At 34.5% G+C, this 22,105-nt stretch overlaps 1 pseudogene; it reads right to left on the bottom strand.

The window, feature by feature from the left end:
• Positions 1–19,862: 19,862 nt before the first annotated feature.
• LOC102956518 lies at positions 19,863–20,587 on the bottom strand (annotated as a pseudogene).
• Between the last annotated feature and the right edge of the window lie 1,518 nt (positions 20,588–22,105).

The following is a 22,105-nucleotide window of genomic DNA, read 5'->3' as shown; positions in this document are numbered from 1 at the left end:
AACAAATGGTGCTGGGAGAACTGGACAGCAACATGCAGAAGGCTGAAACTAGACCACTTTCTCACACCATTCACAAAAATAAACTCAAAATGGATAAAGGACCTGAATGTGAGACAGGAAACCATCAAAACCTTAGAGGAGAAAGCAGGAAAAGACCTCTCTGACCTCAGCCGTAGCAATCTCTTACTCGGCACATCCCCAAAGGCAAGGGAATTAAAAGCAAAAGTGAATTACTGGGACCTTATGAAGATAAAAAGCTTCTGCACAGCAAAGGAAACAACCAACAAAACTAAAAGGCAGCCAACGGAATGGGAAAAGATATTTGCAAATGACACATCGGACAAAGGGCTAGTATCCAAAATCTATAAAGAGCTCATCAAACTCCACACCCGAAAAACAAATAACCCAGTGAAGAAATGGGCAGAAAACATGAATAGACACTTCTCTAAAGAAGACATCCGGATGGCCAACAGGCACATGAAAAGATGCTCAACGTCGCTCCTTATCAGGGAAATACAAATCAAAACCACACTCAGATACCACCTCACGCCAGTCAGAGTGGCCAAAATGAAGAAATCAGGAGACTATAGATGCTGGAGAGGATGTGGAGAAACAGGAACCCTCTTGCACTGTTGGTGGGAATGCAAATTGGTGCAGCCGCTCTGGAAAGCAGTGTGGAGGTTCCTCAGAAAATTAAAAATAGACCTACCCTATGACCCAGCAATAGCACTGCTAGGAATTTATCCAAGGGATACAGGAGTACTGATGCATAGGGGCACCTGTACCCCAATGTTTATAGCGGCACTCTCAACAATAGCCAAATTATGGAAAGAGCCTAAATGTCCATCAACTGATGAATGGATAAAGAAATTGTGGTTTATATACACAATGGAATACTACGTGGCAATGAGAAAAAATGAAATATGGCCTTTTGTAGCAACGTGGATGGAACTGGAGAGTGTGATGCTAAGTGAAATAAGCCATACAGAGAAAGACAGATACCATATGGTTTCACTCTTATGTGGATCCTGAGAAACATAACAGAAACCCATGGGGGAGGGGAAGGAAAGAAAAAAAAAAAAAAAAAAAAAAAAAGAGGTTAGAGTGGGAGAGAGCCAAAGCATAAGAGACTGTTAAAAACTGAGAACATACTGAGGGTTGATGGGGGGTGGGAGGGAGGGCAGGGTGGGTGATGGGTATTGAGGAGGGCACCTTTTGGGATGAGCACTGGGTGTTGTATGGAAACCAATTTTACAGTAAATTTCATATATTAAAAAATAAAAAAAAATAAATTAATTAATTAAAAAAAAAAACAACTAGATAATTATGAATTTATAAAGAAATCTTATATCTTAATATTAACTGGTAAAGAATTCAAAAATTGGGCAAAATAATTTAAAAAAATTCACAAAAAGAAATTTGAGTTTATGTGATTAAAAATTAAGATCTGTTAAAATAGACATTTATGAATTTGTGAAGAAATCTTATATCTTAATATTAAATGATAAAGAATTCAATAAAATTGGGCAAAATAATTTAAAAAACAATTAACAAAAATGATATATGAACTTACAGCAATTAAAATAAGCTCACCATTCTTAGTCGTCAGTGAATGCAGATTAAAGCCACAGTAGGATACCATGACACATTCACTTGAAAGGCAAAATTAAAAAGACGGATAATATCAAATATGGGGTAAGATGCGAAACAGTTGGGATTCTCCCATATTGCTGATCAGTATGATAAATGGTAAAACCACTTTTGTTTATATAAACTTAGACATATCTTTGAGTGGTGTTGATCTACCAGTTCCACTCCTAGGTATTGGCCCAAAAGAAACGAAAATATATCCATATCTACTTTAACACTTGGACAGAAATCTTAACAGGTTCACTTATAATTGACTGTTTTTCCATTTAGCAGGTGAATAGATAAACACATTGCAGTGAATCCATACAATGCAGTCCTACCCAATATTAAAAGGAAAGGACTGGTGATACATACATCAACATAGATGGATTTCGAAAACATGATGAGCAAAAATAAATAAATAAAAGGTATTTTAATACCTCTCAGTACATATTGCATGATTCCATTTATTTGAAATTTTAAGTAAGGGAAACTTAATATATGGTAACAAATAATTTCACTGTTTTTCTGGGTTAGAGGATTGGCAGTATGTGCACAAATGGGTTTGGCGTGATAAAAATATTTTAAATCTTATGTGCGTTGGTGGTCGCTCACTTGTATGTATTTGTCAAAACTCCTAGAACTCTAATTACTCAGCAATCAAAAGGAATGAAATCTTGCCATTTGCAATAACATAGATGGAACTAGAGGGTATTATGATAACTGAAATTAGTCAGAGAAAGACAAATATCATGACCACGCATTTGTGGAATTTAAGATACAAAACAGATGAACATAAGGGAAGGGAAGCAGAAATGAAAACAGGGAGGGGGGCAAAACATAAGAGATTCTTGAATATAGAGAACAAACTGAGGGTTGCTGCAAGGGTTATGGGTGGGGGGATGGGCAAAATGAGCAAGGGACATTAAGGAGGACACCTGTTGGGATAAGCACTGGGTGATTTATGTAGGTGATGAATCACTAGATTCTACCCCTGAAATCATATCATTATTGCACTATATGCTAACTAACTAGCTTGGGTGTAAGGTTTTAAAAATAAATAAAAAAAAAAAAACTCATAGAAATCTACACTTAAAATTGGTCTTTATTCAGTGAAAGTTATGACTCAATAGAGATATGTTTAAAAAAAACTACATTATATGATTTAGATGTCACAGCTTCAAAAATAAGGGAGTTAAAAAGGTAAAATTTTAGCTCAGTTCTGGATATTTTGGGGGTCTTTTATTGTCTGTGAATTTCTGAGAGATGTGTCCTGCAGGGAACTAAGGCTTCTGTTCTATACCACATAGGAAATTATTAGGATAAAATATAGATTTGATAGACTTCAAAATGGTATGCTATTTGAGTCCACAGGTGTATATAATATTGTCTATAGAGAATTATTTTAATGTGATGCTTGACCCTGCCACAATCCTCTGACAACAGTGCAGTTATGATTGTGCAGCCTATTCCCAGAGACACCACATACTCAGCAGAGTCACCGAATGCCATAATGTCGAAATAGTTACCACATGTGCGCAGATGACCAACTGTAACCAGCACAGGGCCTATTTAACTGTCAAACTCAGGTTTCACCAGCTAATAAGGCATATTCAGGGAAGTTCCAGGTGTTTAGGCTTAAAAGGGCTATCCCATTTGTTCTTCCTTGATATTTATACCAGAGACCCTTCCTAGACTTTTTCACTCTGTATTCAGGCTCTGGCCTCTAGGAGTATGTTTGTATGTATATGTGTGTGTATATATATGTGTGTATTTAGGCAATGAAACAAGGACAGGACTCTGAAACACATTTCAGGCACAAAATTCAGAGTATAAATGAACAATGAAATCAGACATAGAGATAAGAAAATCATTTTCAGAGATGGAGTAGTGACATATTAAATATGAAAGTCATGAAACTTTTTAAAAAGTGTGTTTATTTAATGTGGGGGGGGGGTGTGCAGAGAGAGGAAAAAGAGAATCCCAAGCAGGCTCCACGCTGTCAGTACGGAGCCCAACACAGGATTGGAACTCACAGACCGTGAAATCATGACCAGATCTGAAGTCAAGAGTTGGCACTCAACCAACTGAGCCGCCCAGGTGCCCCCCAAATCGCAAAAATCTTTTAATATGTATGGCACTTAGATGATAATTAGTGGAAATGATTTAACATTGTATTGGATTAAATAATGACCATGAAATAGCAAAATGATGACAATTGGTGCCAGTAATTATTTGAGAATGATAGAAAGAAAAAGTTGATAACTAGAAAAACTTGAGGAGATTGCTTTGAAAACAAGTGGAAAAATAGCCCAAGAAAGAGGTGAGGGCATGTATCAGAAACATGGTCACGAGGAAAATGGAGGTGAAATTCTAGCACGAAGTGCTGAGTGACTGACCACTGGTTGACTGTGTGACCAACTTTTGACTATGACAGGTAACTTGGAAAATAACCTTGAAAAATAAGTATTTCTCACAGAATCTTCAGCTTTCAATTGAAAATACTGTTTTACATGAAGTATACAATTAAAGCGAAGATATTAGTTTAACATCAATTCTAATACCTAGGTTCTAAAAGTGAATTTACTCATCTTTATTTCTGATGTTTTTCTAAACGCAGACAGAAGCAAAAGCTAGCAAGCAAGGAAAGAGAAAAATATGAACCTTATTTGTTTTCAGAAGGTATCCCCCCACCCCGATTTTATTTTCAAAAAGAAAATAGTAATTTTTCTCTCTCAGTCTTAGCTCTGCATCTTTAGACATCATTGTTTTTCCTAATTATTCAAAGTTTGCTAGTAATGTACTCAAAATATCTATAATGCCCATGACCTTCAAAAATAATTTTGCTTCTGACCAAGGTTGAAGTTTGGTAAATCTTAGTTCTAGAGATGAAACTTTTAAAGAACATATAAATAAATATTGAAAATAATAGAAATCATTTCTATTGTACAGAGTAAGGTTTTATCAGTATATAAAGTGATTTTGTCCTGAAGTCAATGGCATAAAACAAGAGAGAAACTTTTCAGGTAAATGTGTAAGGAAGACTCCCCTCCTGCCCCAAAATTCCAAGTAAGTCTGATCAGGTTCATCAAAGATGAGTTTCTTAGAAGCCACAAATCTTATCAGATGGAGCCTGTACTTTACAAAAATGAGGTCTGTTATTTTGCTTCTCTTTGCTGAACTGCAGGAAGCTGCATGTGTGTTGTTGAATGGATGGGGAAAGATTTATTGTTAAACACTTTGAGTGTTGTAAGATAAAGTGCTCTGTTAGACTACATGTACACCATCCTGCCACTTTGCCTTTTATGAAAGACCATTCTGACAGTCCACTCAGGGTTTTCTGAGGTTTGGAAAATTGAAAAATGCTCCTCACTTTGCCTTCACTTTCAGAGGGTGCAATCAGGCACCACATTTGCCCAGGTGTATCCTCAAGATTTCCAACTTTCTCAAGTAAAAACTGTTAAACTACTTTCTTAATATGCAGTTGAGATTTTTTAGAGAGTTAAAGTATACGGGCTTTTCATGCATACATATATTAAAATTTATATCAATGTATGTTCAGAGAGATTCCTTAAATCATCTCTTTTAGTTGTCATTTATGATCAAAACAAACATGCAATGAGCATTTACTGTATACCAGTCCTTGTGCTAAGCATTTAACATGCATTATCTCACCTAACACTTGCAACAAGAAATTAACTCAAATTACAGATGAAATACGCCAAATTAAATACCGTGTTGGAGTCATTACTTAGAAATCAGACCAATCATACTTCAAAACACCAAAGCTATACAAATTCCCTGCAAATGTAATCATGAGAAGTTTAAAAAAAATAATTTTTTTAATGTTTATTTATTTTTGAGAGAGAGAGAGACAGAGCAAAAGCAGGGGAGGGCCAGAGAGAGGGAGACACAGAATCTGAAGTAGGCTCCAGGCTCTGAGCTGTCAAACCCACAAACCACGAGATCATGACCTGAGCCGAAGTTGGATGCTTAACTGACTGATCCACACAGGCTCCCCTAAAAAACATTTAATTTTGAATATGCTATTGAGTTAAGAAAGCCGATTCTAAAAATGTTCATTATAGATCTTCAGTGTTTGGTTTGTTGTTAGTAAAGTAATATAAAGTAGTACTGATCCAAAATACTCCCCTGCTTAAAATGAGTTAGGCTTATATGTAAAAATACTAATCAAAAGTGAATCTCTATTTCTGATGGAGAATCCTCTCTCTGCCATCAATGATAATCTGAAAGAAGGCCATTTCTGAGGGAAGGATGGGTAGAAAGGTTAGGTAGAAAAACATGGAGCCACAACAATATTCTTCTTATCTAAATGATGCTGTAAGAACTTATTCAACTCGCATTCCTCCTGAAATGAGTTATTGAAATTGAGAGTCCAGGAAGAGCCTGAGCTTGACCTGAGAACTGTCACTCACATCACAACTCCAGCCAGCCAACAGCACCATCAGAGAGGATCTCCAGATTGAAGGTGAGTACCATCTTGAGACCATCATAGTATTGGTTCCTAGGAGGCGGCAGGTGATTAGTGCCACTTCCTCCTATTTGATCTGTCACATTCCTACCAATAGGTTCCTGCTTTCAAACCTGAATGTTTGGCTGTTTAATTTGTGTTTTCCTGTTTGTTTTTGTTTTTGTTTTTTAATCTGTGTTTTCTGAGCTGCGTGGTTGAAGGTAGACATGGGAGTTGGGGAAGAACATGCTGCCAAAAATTGGGCATAACCCTTCTTACAATCTTATTGGGTCAAGCAAGTAAGGTGCGGGCCAGTGTCCTACCCAGTAGAAACCAAGCCCAGAGTCTTGAAACCAGTGAGGAACTCTTGAGATCCTTGGCTTCCCTTCAGGGCTTGAGGCTAAGACCAGAGTGGGCTATGTCTTGCAGAAGACAGTTCTAGTTGCCTAGGGTCCCATGTGACTTGTCTCCAAATTTAGGATGTGTCACAGGTCAAAAACATCCTTGATTGGCCCTTTACCTCATGAGCCTGTAGACATTCTTATTCTCCCAGTCACTTTCAAAGGACACAGAAAAATAAGAAGCACTTGCTAAATACTTCTGGGTAATTGCAAATTACTGAATGAATAAGTCAACAACTTTATTTTTATCATGTCTCTTCAGATTCAATTTTTAAATTATTCAAAATCCAAATTGATCTTTAACAGAAAATATGTTGTACCCATGAACCAACTAAAAGTATGCAGCATTTTACAAATTCTGCTTCATAAGTTTACTTCCTTTTTCATCTTACAATGGTATTTCTTCTCTTTCTTTTTAAAAATTTTTTCATATTTTTTTAATGTGTATTTCTGAGACAGAGACAGAGAATGAGTGGGGGAGGGGCAGAGAGAGAGGGAGACAAAGAATCAGAAGCAGGCTCCAGGCTCTGAGCTGTCAGCACAGAGTCCAACGTGGGGCTCAAACTCACAAACTGTTAGATCATGACCTGCGCTGAAGTCGGTCGCTCAACTGACTGAGCCACCCAGGCACCCCATCTTCTCTTTCTAAATTATTTCATCATGTCTGGTAACATTTCAGAAAGAGAAAGAAACTATTTCTGTGTATCGTTACATTGCATATAAAAGGTCGATTTTAAAAAATGTTATCTACATTATCATTTGCTTTATTATGTCACTAATGAAATACTCAATTTAAACCTCAGACTAGGTAGGAAAGAAAAGACTATTCTCAAGTTGAATACTTTATCAAAAACTATATACAGGACACACTCCCAAGAAGTACGCCCAATACTAATAATTTTCAAATGCGCAGGTAATTTATACAGTGCTGAGGTCTGGGCAAAATTTGCTGAATAAGGGCCTTAACTCTGAATATATTGTCAGTCTGTGTAAGATATAAGTTGCAGTAACAGCATATGATGGTTACTTCATGAGAGACACGTATTTGAAAGCTTTTGCCAAAAGGAGAAATAATTTTGTTTTGTAGGAAGTGCATGACCCTGGTAGAAGTAACATGATTTTTAAGCCAGCAACATCGGTGCCTGAGAGCAATTAATAAATCTTCTCCAGCCTCATTCTTCTTCCAGAGTCCAGGTTCTACCTCTTGACCCTATATTCATCCTATTCCCTCATTACTGCAACATGGAGAATATCGTCAGCATGCTAACATTATACAAGACTCCATCTATTAGAATTCTAATGTGTGCAAACCTTATAAACTACAAAGTCCTTATTGGATATTATGTTTCCCTATGGATATTTAAAACGTGTTAATTCTAATGATGTGCTCTGGGTAATTAGATAGGAAAAGAAAATCAATTGTGAAATAGTCTCCATGAAAAATGACTAAAGATTTGTAAATTTTGAGTTTTAGAAGAAAAATATATACTTGTGGGAATTTTGTTTTCTTGTATAAAGCAAATTTTATATAAATAAAAGTTTTTTTGTATAAAAACATTAACTTTCCGATAAAAAGATTGGAAAGATTCAACCTGTGAAATTCAGAAAAAAAATTAAAATTTCTCTCACAGAAATATAGTTAGCTGTGTGAGAGGGGGCATTTAAAAATAGATGTTAGAATCAACCATTATTTCAGGATATGTTTTTGGATAAAACACAATCTTTCAAATGGGAGGAAGGATGTTTCATAAATAACATTTTTGCAATCGTACTCCCAAGAACTTCACATTCTTGTTCAATTGCAGATAACAGTGACTAAAACTAACCATAAAATTCTTTCTAAATCCAATGGTTATTTTTGTACAATCATAAGACTAAACAATATTTTTCTCTGTGTCTTCAGTCAGTATATTTTCATCATTTCAAAAGTAAGTCTTTTACTAATATTTAAACTTCTGTTTTAGGGTCCATTTCTTTGTTTTCCCTTTTTATAAAATGTGTGTGTTTCTGTTTTTAATATTAAAAAAACCAGAAATGTCAATGTCTCTGTCACTTAAGCTGAAAAACAATAAAAACTATCAAACTGCTTTTTTACATAATCAGTCAACAAACAACATTATACCCACTTATTTTTTCATGACTTTATGTACCATGTTGTCAAATTGCCTGACAGTAACAATAATAAAACAGCAAAGTGTAGATAAATACCAGAGTGGAAATTGAAACAGGAAACCCATATTTTCCTGGGGCCCTCACAGACAGCTCACTAACAATAAGAATGATGAATATGATAACATGCATATCAGTGAATTTTCAACAACACTTTAGGTTTTGTTCACACTCATACTTATCCAGTTGATTAAGGCGATTTGCATAATTTAGAGGTAATTCCTTTCTGAAAGCTATGATAAAATGCTTTGATTGCAGTATGTCTAACTTTTCACATGTGCAATTTTTTCAAGGAAGCCTAGAAATGAGCAGGAAAAAAAGGTGAAAATATTTCTAGACCCTCAAAGCAGTTTTTTTTTTTCTTTAACAATTCCTATTTGTTTTTCACCTCCTTAAGTCTTTAAAACATAAAAGCCCATGTAGCAAAGGTATGATTTAAATATTAGCCCAGCAGTTCATTTTGTGCTACTGTGTGTGAGTATGGCAGACAGACTGTAAGTCCTCAGTATCTCCATTTCCTGGTATTTATGCCTTCGATGTTATCCCTTTATTTTGAGTGCAGTGTAGATCTGAATTTATTAATTCTATTCATTTCTCATGAATAGAACATTGCAGATGTTATGGGATTCTCAGGTTAGGTTATGCAAAAGACTGTTGCTTCTGTCTTGAGAGACTTCTTTCTCAAACTGAGAAACTCCAACTGAGTTTTCTCAGTTTCTTGGGGACGTATACTGCCTTGTTATGTGCGGCCCTATGGAGAGACACATATGACAAAGAATTGATGTCTACAGCCAATAGCCAGAGAGGACCTAAGACCTGCCGGTTGCCTAATCTTAGTGAGTTTGTTGCTGTGTCCTAGGGAGACCTCAGGCCCTGAAGCCTCAAACTAGCCCATCGGTAAGATGTCCCTGAAGTTTCTTGGTCTTATAGTGAGAAGGAATTCAGAGACAGACACAACAGATGAGCAGTACAAGCAGGAAAGTTTATTAATGTGAAAGTACACTCTTGAGATGTGAGAGTTGGTAAACTCAAGACGCAGTTGCATGCCTTGGATTTGTGTTTCTATCTTTTATTGAGAGTTGTTAACTAGGGGGTAGAATATTCATTACATGAGACAGGGATTTCTAAGAGGCAGTGTTTCATGCTTTTTCTTTCTTATTTGGTCAGGAGTTTTGTGTCATGATACTTACCATCTTAGACCTGCCTGGTTTCATCTGGCTTCCTTTGTATTTTGTTTGTTTGTTTGTTTTGCTTTTTGGTTTTTTGTTTGTTTGTTTGTTTGTTTGTTTGTTTTTGGAGTACTACCAGGACAGGCCTCTGACTTTTCCAATAGCTGGCCATGATTTCCCCTTTGGTGACCTCTAGGAACCCTGTTAGAAACTAACTAATTGCTTCTAACAAATTTAGAAGTGAGTCCTCCCCAATTGAGCCTTCAGATAAGACTATGACTCCAGCTGACAGCTTGGCTGCAGTTTTATGAGTTCTTAAACTAGAAGCACTCTGTTAATTTGTGCCATGTCAGAAATCTTGCCTGTGATATAATAAATGTTTATTGTTTTCAAATGCTAAGTTTGGGAGTAATTTGTTGCTCAGCAATAGATAGTTGGATATCTACTAATTATACAGATACTGATAAGTGGATGATAGATAGATACAGAGTGATTTTATTATTCTGAAAAAAATTCCTTCTTTTATTTTTTTTAAAATTTGTATTGCAATTTACAAGACTATAAAGTGATAAAGCCAATAGATTGCCTCAAAATCTTTTATGGGTAACTTTGGAGAAGGCTCTTCAAATGATTGTGCCTACAAGCTACACAAAATGGCCTTGAACTTCCACTCTAGGCTACATACATTTCTTGTCTTAGGAATTCCCAGGAATGATTATTCCAGAGCAGGTTTTGTTTAGACAGAATATATGCAGAGACCTGGATTGCAGTGGTACTCCTAGAATTCTCCATTTTCAGAATCTATCAAATTACTTTTTCTACTATGAATTTTCCTGACATATAGTGCTAAGCTGAAATTTTGGGGATTATTTTTTATAGAATGTGGTCTTGAAACACTTGTGATGGTAAATATTAGCTTAAGTTAAAATTTTAAAGTACCTAAATTTATCTTCGTACTAATCTATTGCTTTTTAAACCCCTTTCTTTACTTTTGGGAATGTCAACTCTTTCACTGATGCTTCAGGCTTGCAGACTTTCTGTTCCCTTTATTATTCTAGTGTTTTAGTCTCTTTAATTCTAATTGCCTCCTCCCAGAAAATCATGATAATCTGATATATAATTTCTTCCCCTAGATATCTGATAAAGTCTCTTAAATTGAGTTAATAATAATCAATAGTATAGTAACATGTTACCTCAATATTTGCCTAATTCATTCTCTTAAGAATTGATGGCAAGCCACTAGACATCTGTGCTAGTTATGAATCTAAGCAAATCTTTATGAATTTCAGGTATAAAAAAATACTTTCAGAAAAAATAATTTTGGGGACATGGAAATATTTCCTAAAATTGCTCAAATCACATCAGTCACGGCCACACTAACTACCAGGACTAAGAGGAAAAACATTATCATAGGTGTAGAAAGCTGCAGTCGACAGACTCAACTGATACACTTTCACATATTGAATTCTCCTGTCTTTCCCAAAATACCTGTTCTAAAATAGTTACATTTCTATAATTCTTGTTGCTATAAAGAATAAAATAGCATAGGGAAAGTCATCTAAATTGAGAGAAAAGATTAGTCTAATTCCGTTTTTTAGAGTATTCTAAGACAAAATTATAACTCAGTTTTACAGATGAACTTCCTTAAGATTCTGGTTTTTATAGAGGTTTTTGTTCATATATTTATTATTTAGTTGCTATTACCCAAGAGAATCTTGTTTTGAGAAAAAAATTGATAAATGACAATGGGGGAGCAGCCCATAAATCTGAATAAATGTTGTTCCAGGGTCTTAACTGAATTGCCTAGTATCTCAGGTCTAGGTTATAGGGGATTAAGGCAAACTTAGACTTCTTGGAGTTTAACTAGTACTCACAATTAAGCCATTTGTGTCTACAGGCATCATTGTAGCTGTAAATACTAAAAGGGCACAGGAAAATTAAAGAAAATAACCCAGTCTGAAGGATGCTAGTTTTGTCTGAGTTCTCTCGATATTATGCTTATTTTTTATAAGACCTCATACTTACTTTAGAAGACTCAGTAGTCTTATATCACACCCTTTTCTATCACACAGCTTCACCCTGGTGTCTGAACTTGATCAGCTCTGTTAACAAGTGAGACTGAACTTGAAATTCTTTTGTATGTCTTTTTTTATTCCTGGTACAAAATTTGAAGTTTAAACTTAACAAAGGAAAAAAAAAAAAACAAAAACAAAAACCTCAGGTGCTTTATATGTTTAAAAGCTATTTAAGAAATTAAGTTTTAGTAGAGAATTTTGATAAAAAGGACAAATGATATTAAAACTGGTATTAATAATAGGATACTGTGCTTTATCCTAACAATAGGATAAAGTAACTGATGACTTTTTTATCTGAACTATATTTTGGATCATTTTGAAGAGTGATATAATAGTCAAACAGATATTACACTAGACACTCATAACAATAGACAGAATACATATAACCTCTGACCTAACTAGAGGCAGTACACATTGTGATTAAGAATTAAAACATACACCAAATTCACTGGGCCATTGTAAATGAAAAGTAAAAAAGTAGTAAGTCTTCTTGTAGACCTTACAGTCTGGTAGCAATTAAATCAATAATTAAGAAGGTAGTGTGTCACCAAATAAGATATTTAAGTCACTGTGGAAGCATAAAACAATGACACCTAATTAAATCTACTTTAAAATTTTTCAAGAACAGCAAAAATTTATTCTGGCCCTTAAATATTAATTTTTTCCACTCATAATGTAGTTATACACTTCTTAAAGACAGTGTAAAATCTCACCTGATGATGTTATATATTTTATATTAACTCTAGTATATACCATATATTAGTTCTCTAATGTTTCCATAGTTAGGCAAAAAGGGGAAATGCTTCATAACAAAAAGAACACTCGTTGCTAAGTAAATCAAAATTGAATTTTTTTAGATGCTGTTCTTTAAAAAAAGTTCAAATTTTACTTTGTGTCTTAATAGTTTTTCATCACTGCAGAAGTTCAACTTCAAATTAGCAATGATATTGTCTTAATATGCAGAAAAAGTTTATTTTGAGTTTCACTTTTTTTTGTAACTAAAGGTTAATTGGAAATTGCTTTGAACTCTACTCCTTAAGAAATCTCTCCCATAAAGAAGGGTGGTGTGTGCATACAAATTGTTGTGTTTTTTTTTTTGCATACAAATGAGTACTTGAGACTGCATTATTTCATTTATAGTGTCTATATTAATACAAATAGAAACAGAACACTGACTGATCCTAATTATATCAAAAGACCTGCTTTTATTTCCTTTTAAAATTTATATTTTGAGTACTAACAAGAAATCGTGGTGTTTGAGATAATCTTTAATTTGAATTTGCTATTTAGAAATAGAAATAACTTAAGTGTGCTCATAATTCAGTTCCATTATCAAGAAATATCAACTATATCTGTGACATCTGACTGAAAAAGATTCAATAATAGGTTTTACTCAGAATGGATAGATATGATTAACTTTTCTATATATACACACATTAAAACAGAATTGCGGGGCATGTTTTCCTACTTGAAAATATTTTTTTTATGTTTATTTATTTGAGAGAGACAGCCCGAATAGGGTAGGAGCAGAGAGAGAGGGAGAGAGAGAGAATACCAAGCAGGCTCTGTGTCATCAGCACAGAGCCCTGTATGAGGCTCGAACCCACAAACCCCGAGATCATGACCTGAGCCAAAATCAAGAGTTGATACTTAACTGACTGAGCCACCCAGGTGCCCCCAACATTGAAATATTTATAAGACTTATATGGAAAAACGACTTCATTGGAATAGAACCACTGGAGAAATATGAGGGGAAAAAAAGGACCAATTCAGGAAAGAAAAGAATAATCAGGTACAGAAAAAATGGAGATATTTATGAGCTCCAACTTAAAATTTTTATTTTTTAATTTTTAAGTTTATTTTTGAAGGACAAGGATAGACAGAGCATGAGAGAGAAACACACAGAGTCTGAAGCAGACTCCAGGCTCTGAGCTGTCAGCACAGAGCCTGAAGCAGGGCTCAAACTCATGAATGATGAGATCATGACCTGAGCTGAAACGGAAGTCGAACACTTAACCAACGAGCCACCCTGGCACCCCAAAACGTAGAATTTCTTAAGACAAAGACATCTACCTATGCTGCTGGACCTACAACTGGTAGAATAAAAAGTTTCTAATAATACCAAAAATAGTCCATGGAACATAGAAAAATATATACACTTGGCTATTTTGAAATCCAAAGGGCATTGAACACATAGAATATAAAAAGTAAAGATTATTTTTACCTCTAGAGATAAAGCAAGAAAATGCAGTTGCTGCCGTTAATGTTTTTCCTTGATCAGTGATAATATGTTATGATGGTATTGAACTTACATAAATCTCAGGCATATGCACTGTTTCTGTTTTATTTAGATATATTGGTACATCTTGATGTAAAGATTTGATATATTTCAGGTACAGAAGAGATAATTGCTAGCTCCATATGTTTCTCTGGAGAGAAAGTAGGGATAATATTATCAAAACTATTTTTTAACTCTTATAGTATTTTCTATTTTTAATACAGTAGTTTTTTTTTCCTGAAAAAAGGAAAAATATTAGTAATTTGGCTTTACAAAAAGGCCACCTCACCAAAGTGAAATTTATTGATAATTTGTCAAATAGGATTCGATGTGAGAAGGGGGGGGGGTCCAATAGTGATGTTGGATAATCTATAAACATTTGGTTGCAATTTACCCATTTTCTTTGCTATATTTAATCCTTGCTATGCCAAGGAGGTTGAGTGGTAAAATGCTCGCTTGTGAACGAGTGTACTATTCTTCAGATCATGCCTCTCATTCTAGCCCTTGAACAATCTACTCTGATTCTTCTTTGTCAGGAATTTAATAATATTCAGGCAGAGCTATTTTGTGTGTGTGTGTGTGTGTGTGTGTGTCCCCTTTCATTATTTTTTTTTCTTCTCAGAAATGGTTTTCTCAGTCGTTTATAAAATACTTTTCTATTAACACAAAGAAATTTGGCAATTAATTACAGTTTATTCTGTGATGTACATCTGTGCAGAATGTCACAACCACTACCAAAGATGGGTTTGCTTATCCCGACTAAACTAGTGATCTCCAAACATTTGTTCACATACAAGTAAAATAAAATATTAGCAAGCACTCACAGTACACATCCATTTATTCATTAATTACATGTGACTATCTACTAAATTAAAGGCATTATAAGACCTTAAAATACATACAGAATACATTCAAAAAGACAAAATTTAATAGGATACAAACATATATACATCAAGAAAAGTTTTATTTTCTTACCCTACCATTTACAGCATGGCATTAAATGTATGTACTTCATTGCTCACTGTTGGATTGATTTTTATACTTACTTCTGAGGTTGCTTTTGTGTATTGCACATAGCTATTCATAGACATGAACAGATCATATACAGATGTGAACAACAGGTGATTTGAAAATGTAGGGCAAGAGAGAAACTCACCTTGAGTGAAGACCTGCTATGTGTCAGTCATATAATTATGTGCTCACATAATTTAATCCTTACACATTTCTATAAAGATACTGTATTTATTCATTTTTATAGCTTAAGAAAAAGTAATTTGGAAGTACATAGAAGATTTATGTTGGAGAACAGTATTAAAGCTAGATTCTTATTGATGATAAAGCCTACTTGTTAACATTCACTGTTTGGACCTTCAAGTGAGTGAAGCCTTAGTCCCAGTTGTATGGAGAAAAATATTCATACATGAACTGCTGAGAATATTTTCCAAATGACCCTCTATGTGTATGCCTCCTCTTAATGTTCCTCCACAGGTCTACTTTTGGATACTTTGTTCTTTGAATAAGATTAGGGGACACACAATTAACTCAGGTTAAGCTGTTAAGCCATCTCTATGTTCATTTATGTGTACTTGGATGACTTTAGCTGTCATCTCTCTCTGGGTGATGAAATGCTGGTCCCTTCATAGTGTTTTCCAATCTCCTCTAGGCAAAAGATAGCTGTCTCAGAAAGAGGTGAATTAAAATTGATGATTTCAATGTTGGTATTTGTCAGCCTTTCCTTTCATGGGCGCAAATTGAGTGATTTACCAGGATTAGATCATAGTTGTCTAATAGAAGTAATAATCACTAGGTGGGAATTAACAAATGCTCAAACTGTACAAATATTTAAATGAGTGCTATTATTCATTTTTCTTCAAAGTAATTCTCCAGGAAAAAATACTGCAAAAATTCAATTGATTTTTTTTAATTATAATAAAAATGGATTATGTATATTTTACTATGGAAGGACTTGGAAAGTTTTGAGATAAGAAAGGTAAAGATTAATCTGGGATACCAGTCTTAAACAACTTCTCATCATTAATATGGCTATTTTCCTCCATATTTAATTTTTTTCTCAAAAATAATATGTAGTAAAATTATATTGTAATATAAAAAATGCTAAAGTTTCTAGAATCATTCCTTATGCCTCACTGGATTTTCTTTTCAGAAAAGGCAAGGATCTATGACAATGGGAGGAAGAATTATCCAGAAACCCAATAGATACTATTTTGGGTAGAAACCTTTTTCTTCCCTCCCTTTATTCTAGTTATCTGTAGTACTCCTACCAGTGTATACATTATCCTATCCTTTTCTGTATTATCTGGCAGCAGATAATAATTTTATTACCACTTCATTTACAATCACTTCCTTTTCCTATATTTATGAACCTGGTTTTCAACTTCAATTTGCTATGACAGTTTCTTACATGCTTATTGAAAAGTATTCCTTCTGTCAGTTGACTCACTTACATGCAAGAAATCAAGGGGAAACTGCTTTCCATAGCTACTTCGGACCACTTTTATGTATCATGATTTACCAACAACTTGGTGTTTGAAAGTAAAACTTTAAACTTAAGTCTATTGAATTCATATACATTTTCCTTCCTTTTAAATTACTTTTGGGCTTGGATCACAGTTTTTATGTGCAATGAAGACTAATTATAAAAATTACAAGGGGTAGTAGATGAAGTAATGGACATATCAAATGATATAGAAGATAAGAACAAAAAAGCCAATATATATATATTTTTAATTTTAGAAATAAAATAATTATATACAGCCAGGCAAAAATTTCCAACATAAGGAAAGCATAATTGGAATATCCAAAGGAAAAAAAAACTGAAAAATGCAACAAACTTATCCTTCTAATATTTTTAAAAATAACTCAAATTGAATAATGTCTACATGACATGAAAGAAGGTATATACTGATAAAAAAGATACATTATATAAGTGGTGAAGTCAACCCAGAACAGAACAGACATCTGTGAAACATAACAGAGAAAACTACCAAGTTAAAAAACAAAAACAAAAAAACAAAAAACACTGACAACAAAACAAAATATTAAGCAACCTTGTGTCAAAGGGAGAATTTAAATACAATTGTGGCATTTGTTAAAACTACTATAATGAAAATGCACAATCTTAGGATAAATAGGATAATTACATCCAAAATCTAAGGGAACATGTAGCTTTAAATAATTAAAAATGAAAATAAAAGTGCAAAGAGAAGTACTTACAGGAAATATGCAATACAAAAGCTTAGAAAAAGAATCAGAAGATCATTTTGAGGAACTTCTAAGACAGGAAACAATACAGGTTAAAACAGAGCTTAGTAAATTAAAAAGCAAAATAGATGTAGATCTAATGAATGTGCAACATAGAAAAACCATTAGCTTTCCTAAGTTGGGGAAAAAGGAAAACAGAAATTTACAAAATAAACAATGAAAGGAGGAAAAAGCTATCGAAACAGAAGGTATTTTGAATAAAATATTCTTCACACAACCTTAGAAAAATAAGACTTAGAACATAGGTTAACTGGAAATTGTCTAGCAAAATGCAATTTATCCAAACTGACCCCCGTAGAAATAGACAGTTAAAACCTACCAGTCACATAGAAGATGTAAAAAAAATTTAAGAAAGTGTGCTTCAAAAATTACCACAACAAAAACATTTTATAGGAGTTATCTATCAAACCTTCAAATACCATATAATCTCATTGCTACTTAATACCAAGTTATAAGAAAAAAATGTCTAACCCCTTTTATGTAGAGAATATACCACTGATACCAAGATTTAAGATTATTTAAACTGGGTGGGGGGAGGCAAAGAATAAGAAGAAATAAAATTACAGTTAAATCACTCTTTAAGTAAAAAAAATCACAATTATAGATGATAAAAAGGCTGTCAAGTCAATTTAAAACACATTTTTGATAAAAATGCATAATGGCTTTTGTAACTTGATGTAAACCATGTAAACCTCAAATCTATACCTAGGACTGTAAAACAGAACAAAACCTTAAAGAATTCTTGTTAATGTCAAGAGCAAGGTAGGAATGTCCATTCTCACCACAAATACCAGTATTGAGAAAAAAAAATCCCTATCATCTCTACCACTCAACACGACTTGTTTTCTGGGCTTTCTATTCTGTTCTCTTGATCTGTGTGTCTATTTTGGACCAGTATCGTACTGTTTTGATTACTAAAGCTTTGTAGTAGTAGATCTTGAAATCTGGAATTGTGATTCTCTACCTTTGTTCTTCAAGATTGCCCTGGCTGTTCAGGAATTTGTGTTTCCATACATGGCATTAAATGTGTAGATTACCTTTGGTACCACGGACATTATAATGATATTGGTTCTCCCAATCCATGAACATGGAATATCTTTTCATCTATTTGTGTCTGTATTCAATTTCTTTCATCAGTGTTTTATAGTTTTCAGAGTATAAGTCTTCACTTCTTTGGGTAAGTTTATTCCTATGTATTTTATTCATTCATTCATTCATTCATTCATTTATTTATTTAGTGCAATTGTAAATGAGATTTTTTAAAAAATTTTCTTTCTGCTACTTCCTTATTGCTGTACAGAAATGCAATAGATTTCTGTTTATTGGTTTTGTATCCTGCAACCTTCCTGAATTCATTTATCAGTTCTTGTAGTGTTTTGGTGGAGTCTTGAGTGTTTTCTATACAGAGTATCATGTCTCCTGCAAATAGTGAAAATTTTATTTCACCTTACCAATTTGGGTGCCTTGTATTCTTTTTTCTTACCTGATTGCTGTGTCCAGGACTTCTAGTACTATGTTGAGTGAAAGTGGTGAAAGTGGACATCCTTGTCTTATTCCTGATCCTAAGGGAAAAAAACTCTAGGTTTTTCACCATTAAGTATAATTTTAGCTGTGAGTTTTTATATATGTCCTTTATTATGTTGAGATATATTCCCTCTATACCTACTTTGTTGAGAGTTTTTATCATAAATGGATGTTGTACTTTGTTAAGTGCTTTTTCTGCTTCAATCGAAATGATCACATGGTTTTTACCCTTTCTCTTGATGTGATGTATCACCTTGATTGACTTACGAATATTGAGCCAAGCTTGCATTTCAGGAATAAATTCCACTTAATCGTGGTGAATGAGTTTTATAACCAATTGTTAGATTTCATTTGCTAATATTTTGTTGAGGATTTTGAATCTATGTTCTTCAGATATATTTGCCTGTAGTTCTCTCTCTCCTCTCTCTCTTTTTTGTAGTGTCTTTTCTGGTATTAGAGTAATGCTGGCCTCGTAGAATGATTGTGGAAGATTTCCTTCTTCTATTTTTTAAAATAGTTTGAGAATAATAGGTATTTATTCTTGTTTAAATATTTGGTAGACTTCACTAGTGAAGCCATCAGGCCCTGGACTTTTATTTGTTGGGAGTTTTTTGATTACTGATTTAATTTCATTGCTGGTAATTGGTCTGTTCAAATTTTCTATTTCTTCTGGATTCAGTTTTGGGAGTTTATATGTTTCTAGGAATTTATCCACTTATTCTATGTTGTCCAGTTTGTTGGCACATAATCTTGCATAATATTCTCTTACTATCTTTTGTATTTATGAGGTATCAGTTCTTATTTCTCTTTTCTTTTTTAAAGATCTTGTTTATTATTATTATTTATTATTATTATTTTGTTGTTATTGTTTCACTTTTATTTCATAATTATAAGCTTCACTCTGCAATCCAGCTAAACTTGGAGGAGAGTAAGGAAATCATGGGACCATGGAACTGCAGCAGGAGCACAAAGACTATAGGAAATCTTGAGCATATGGGGGTGGTGGGATGCTCTCCCAAGCTACAGAAAGAGTGGTCCAGTGGTTAAGATAAGACACAAGTCAAAATTTTAGACTTGTCCATAGTCAGCAATGGTGATCTTCCTGCTGGTCTTGCCATTCCTGGACCCAAAGCTCTCCCTGGCTTCCACGATGTTCATGCCCTCCTTCACCTTGCGAAACACCACGTGCTTACCATCCAACCACTTGGTCTTGGCAGTGCAGATGAAAAACTGGGAACCATTCGTGTTGGGTCCAGTGTTCACCATGGACAGGATGCCAGGATCTGTGTGCTTCAGGATGAAATTGTCATCATCAAATTTCTCTCCATTGATGGACTTGCTGCCAATGTTATGATGGCATGTGAAGTCACCACCCTGGCACATAAATCCTGGGATAATCCTGTGAAAGCAGGAACCTTTGTAACCAAATCCTTTCTCCCCAGTGCTCAGAGCACAAAAGTTCTCTGCTGTTTTGGAACTTTGTGTGCAACAGCTTGAAGGAGACATGACTCGAGGGCTTGCCACCCATGGTGATGTCATAGAACACAGTTGGGTTGACCATGGCTGGACAGTGTGGGTGGTTCCTGGGCAGCAGCATCTGCTAGACCTGAAGATTTTATTATTAAGTAATCTCTACACCCAAAGTGGGGCTTGGATTTACAACCTCAAGGTCAAGAGTCACATGCTCTACTTACTGAGCCAGCCAGAGACCCCTGGTTTTATTGATCTGTTCTGTTGTGGTTTTTGTTGGTGTTGTTATTTGTTTGTTTAGTTTTGCTCTAATATTTATTATTTCCTTCCTTTTATTGGTTTTGGTTTTTGTTTGTGCTTCATTTTCTAGCTCCTTTATGTGTATGATTCTGGATATATGTCAATTTAGGTTGTCAAAGAATATAATATTTGTTAAGGTAAAATTCTTCAGGGCACCTGGGTGGCTCAGTCAGCTGGATGCCTGACTTCAGTTCAGGTCATGATCTCACCATCCCATGAGTTCGAGCCCCGCATCAGGCTCTCTGCTGACAGTTCATAGCCTGGAGCCTGCTTCAGATTCTGTGTCTCCTTCTCTCTCTGCCCCTCCCCCTACATGCACTTTGTCTCTCTCTCTCTCAAAAAGAAAATTAAAACATAAAAAATTTTAAGTAAAATTCTTCATCTGCTTAATACAGCTATTTCTGGACTCCAACATCATAGCTTGTATAAAATTTATTGCTGAATTTTAACCTAAATACTTAAAAGAGCACACTAAATACTAAACGCTAGAAATATTAGAAGAGCAGGTAAACTACTACTTCTGGCAGATATGGTATATTAGATAGCTTGAGCTGCTATAACAAAATAGCATAGACCGGGTGACTGAAACAACAGATACTTATTTCTCACAGTATTGGAAGCTGAGAAGTTCAAGATCAAGGTACCAGCAAGGTACCTAGTTTCTTAGGCATCTTCTTGGGTCTTGTAGGTGACTGCCAACTTGCTATATTTTCCCATGATCTCTTCTTTGTGCACATGCAGGGAGAAAAAGCTTTCTGGTGTGTTTTCTTATAAGGACACTAATCCTATGGGATCAGGGACCCACCTCTAAAGCTCATTTTGTCTTAATTACTTTAGTCCCAACACAACCACCCTGGAGGTTAGGACTTCCGCATATGAATTTGGTGGGAGGGGACACAAAATTTCAATTCATAGCATATAGCGGTACTTTATACTATCATTTCACAAGAAAATATGTTTATCTTATTATGACATTTGACTCTGATAAAGGATTTTAGTCTGGTGAGAGACTTACAGAGTTTTATAATGAATGTCAACAGCAGGATTATATTATAATCATGGGAATTTGATTTGCAGCCAAATATAATTGGCTAATGAAACTAGTAAGCTCAATTTTTATCCCAGTATTTTAACATTTATTATTTTTCCAAGTACTGAATTTAGCCACAATTCATTTTTAAAAACTCTATTCTTTTTTCGCTTTTCTGAAATTCTACTTTTTTCATCGATCCCACAACTATAACCACTCATCTGAGTGTACAACAGCAGATAAGCCAAAGCCAAACAGTTAAAATGACAAAAGGACATATGAAATTGTGACAGCTCAATGTATTATC

Source organism: Panthera tigris, chromosome C1, assembly GCF_018350195.1.
Source record: "Panthera tigris isolate Pti1 chromosome C1, P.tigris_Pti1_mat1.1, whole genome shotgun sequence".
Classification (NCBI taxonomy): domain Eukaryota; kingdom Metazoa; phylum Chordata; class Mammalia; order Carnivora; family Felidae; genus Panthera; species Panthera tigris.
The sequence above is the reverse complement of the archived record's forward strand: the minus strand, read 5'-3'. Positions and strand labels throughout refer to the sequence as shown.